Source organism: Zingiber officinale, chromosome 8A, assembly GCF_018446385.1.
Source record: "Zingiber officinale cultivar Zhangliang chromosome 8A, Zo_v1.1, whole genome shotgun sequence".
Taxonomy (NCBI): Eukaryota; Viridiplantae; Streptophyta; class Magnoliopsida; order Zingiberales; family Zingiberaceae; genus Zingiber; species Zingiber officinale.
In genome coordinates, this window is record NC_056000.1 from 22071746 (window position 1) to 22075626 (window position 3881).

The 3881-nt window shown below is 38.1% G+C and overlaps 1 non-coding gene across 1 annotated transcript; it reads left to right on the forward strand.

Annotated features, from left to right (window-relative positions):
* The first annotated feature begins 2011 nt into the window (after positions 1–2011).
* Positions 2012–2096, forward strand: TRNAY-GUA. Its single transcript is given in 2 exon segments — positions 2012–2048; positions 2061–2096. It is a non-coding gene; the product is annotated as a tRNA-Tyr (tRNA).
* The last annotated feature ends 1785 nt before the right edge of the window (positions 2097–3881 follow it).

Genomic DNA, 3881 nt, shown 5'->3' on the forward strand with positions numbered 1-3881 from the left:
TACCTTAATAATTCAACTAACCTGATCCGCGATCACCTCTACCATAAGTTAAGGTCGTATTAATAATTATGTCAAGATGAGAATATTTATGTAACGATCGGAGTAAATGAACCCACCATTTACTGAATCTGTTTAAGATCATATTAGAATTCATATGTTGATTCAGGATTAAGTATGTCTAGATCAAAATATGTAAGATGTTAAATTTGGAGAAAAATATGCACTCTTTTTAATAAAAAGAAAAACATCCTAGCATGTGATTCATACCACGTGTGCCATAACGATAATAAGCGTAGTAGAAAAATGGATTCATGCTTCTCTACTATGTGAAACCTTTGAGATTATAAGTTAATCTCAATCTTATCCAAAGTGACTCTTTAGCTGTCTACAAGAAGTTCTAATCAATATCTGCTACTTTAGCATATTTCTTATTAGATATGAGTGATTTGATCTATGGAGCATAACTAGGAAAATGACTTATTAAAATAAATAAATTCTAGATAAAAAGGAAGATTAAATAGATTTATATTTTTTGATGTTATTCACTGTTCGACTCATTTCTATTATGTATAGAAATGATTGTGAATATTTGAATATGAAACCTACTCTTAAAATAATAGTCATTATGAGCGATTAGATATGTTCATATTGATGTAAATAAAAATAATTTACTCTAGGGTAAAGACAAGTTATTAATGTCTCTGATTCGTTCTATAAAGGGGCTATGTAAGGTGTAACAATTTTCTTAGCAATAATTGCTCAGTGTACTTGCTGTTACACGAACCATTTTTTCTAAAGTATGAAATGAATGTTTTTATTTGGTCTTTATAACTAATTAGTATTTTGCTCTGGTCTTTGTGACTTGATTATAATATAATTTATGTGACTTATATAGTCTTTGTAACTAGTTAATCTTTATGGATTGACTTGGATGAGTGGGAGATGTAGGAGTTAAGAAGATGAAAGAGTGTCTTTTCTTCTCCATCTTCCTCCTTTATGAATGACATTATTGTTGCTTGCCTTTATACAAGAGGCGTTCAAGGAATTGAAAGGTAAGGGAGGCATAAGCGAGCAAGTAATCGGTCGGCGAAGAGGAACATACCTCGGTGGGATTTGATTTGTGAATCTTGAAGAGCTTTCCGATTCATTCGTAATTGTTCTTCCAACGATTAGTGAAGATCAAGATCTACTACGAGAGATCAGTATAAATTTCACATATTTCATAATTCATAATTCTATAATTCAGATTTGAGAAACAACAAAAATCATCATAACCAAGATGACTACCGGAATGACGACAAGATTTGCTCAATAATTTATTGACTTGGATAAGACAATCATCAAACATACTTTCCGGCAGCAAAACACGACTGGTCTTCTATGAATTTTCAAATCATATCAAACAGTGGAGATAAAGTTAGCGTTCAGCCTATCTATAGGCTACAGTCGGGCATTTTTGCTATCACTTTTTGGCAAAGGTTCGAGCATCCCACAGATCAGCCCCACAAGTAATTAAATCAGGGTATTTGTCCCGACTTCATCTGGAATTGGGAGAAATACTTACGCTAGCTGATGCATGGCTTTCTTCACGAATGAAAATTGGCAGATGGATCACTCCAGGAGAAGTACAAGAACGGAAAACCCCTGCCCTTCATCTTAGCACAGGGTTTCCAATCTATCATCTTCGCTTTCATGATCTTCATCATCGAGTGTTTTATTTGCGTATCTGTTCGTTGGATCTTCCAGGAAGGTATCAGTAGTATGCAGGTTCGTATCCATTGCATGTTCAGCGTCCCTTGCATTGATCTCTTAACCTCGCCGAAGATATAAATACTTGATAAAATATCTTAATGTATTCAGCCTCGCCGTCGTGGGTCTAGCCCATATGGTACAGCTGGCTTCGCATGCGAAAGGTACGGAGTTCGATTCCCCGGATCTCCACTCAAATTTTTTATTATTCTGTTTATTAATTTTAACTTAATAAAACATGTCATAGATAATTTTATCAAAACCAACCTTAGCTCAGTTGGTAGAGCGGAGGACTGTAGTTGTTGCAGGTGATCCTTAGGTCGCTGGTTCGAATCCGGCAGGTCGGAATTCTTGTTTTATTAATTTTTCTTTTTCAATTTAGACCAAATGAAACTTACGTTTTCGGCAACCGGTCTCAACGTAAATTGATATATTCGTCAAACTCAAGCATGTCCTCATCTTCATAGACTTTGAGGTAACGTCAAGAGAATCAATTGAGGACAGCGACAACCGTCATGGGAGGACAGTTGAGAGCTAAGTTGAGCGAGCTCGAGTTACAACCACCAATTTAGCATCTTCTCATCTCCTCCGTCGTGCAGTAGGAGAGAACAAGTCAATTTGTTTTGTATATAACCACCAATTTAGCATGATACCTCCTTGATTAACTTCTTTTCTCTCGAACTTGAATCTTGTTGAATCAACATTGAAAAAGTTTGTCATTTCAACCCGATGAAGTCCCATCCGATTTAGAAAACTCTTTCATCCTAAACGAGTTCAAGTTTTCCTTCTAGTGTGATGGACAAATACGCTTGCTTACCCATACCAAAGCTTAAATACTTTAGGATATTTGCAACTTTACAAGTACTAGACTTATTAGTCATATTTTTTAAAAAAACAGGAAAAGCAGATATTAAGGTAAAAATAAAAAACGGGTGCCAAGGATATGCATAAGGAAATATCTCAAGAATAGATACATAAATTTATGATCCATCATTTCATTTTTTGTGGGTTCCTTTATTTTATGTCTCTATTTTTGAATTTTTCCTTGAGATTTTTTCATTGAGTATATCATTTTTCTTATTTTTTTTATCAAGTTCCATCCCACCAACTCTCTTAAAATAACATAGTTGCCCTCAAATTCTTGCCAAATGCCTTAAATCATGAATCAGTTGGGTACATTATACCAGTTATGATTTTATAGTTGTTACTCTTGGTGCAGCGGAGACCGACAAGAGGGGGGTGAATTGCTAAAAACAAAAACAAACTATACCCTCCTCGGATTTCAACTCAGAATTTAAATCAGCAATAAAAATAACAGCAACTAAATTAATGAAACAGAAAAAGAAACAGGAACATAAAATAGACTCAGGGATTTAACCTGATTACAACCAAGGAGGTTGTTAATCCAGGACAGTAGAAAAGAGCGCAGTAAGAAAATTCTCCTTCTCTGAATGCGGAGAAGCCTTTTACACTTTTGTAGCTCACTAGTTGCTTAGGAATTGCTTATAGATTGATTGCTTGAGTTTTTGTACTATTCTTAGCTCCAGGGGCCTTTATATAGCTCTTGGAAAGTCTATCCCGAGGGTCCAAGGTACCTCCAACAAGGTTCAAGGCGCCTCTAGCTCGGTCAGCGGATAAAACTTTATCCGCAGCATAAATGGTCGAATTTGACCTGTTGAAGGCGCCTTCAACAGGGTTGAAGGCGCCTCCAAGCCTGATGGAGGCGCCTCCAAGCCTGATGGAGGCGCCTCCAAGCTGGAAGCCTACTTTTCAGCCTGGTTTTTCCAGCTTCCGACGCTCTGTTCTTTTGGGTGATTGCGGCCAACCGGAATAGGGCTCACCTGAACCCAATTCCCGGCCTTCTCCTCGAGCAGCCTTCCGTCCCGGCTTAACGTCCCTCGAACGCCACGCATGCTCTTCACGCCCACCGGAGTACTCTTCCGCAGCTCTCTCGTCCTTCGGACGCACCGAGCCCGTCGGCTCCCTTCCGGTGCCGTCCTTCTCGCTAGCTGCGTCTTCCGCTCGACTTCCTGTGTTCCTAAGCTCCTGCACACTTAGACACAGGGATCAAAACACAGCAGGACCTAACCAACTTGGTTGATCACATCAAAACTACCACGGGGTCCAACAGT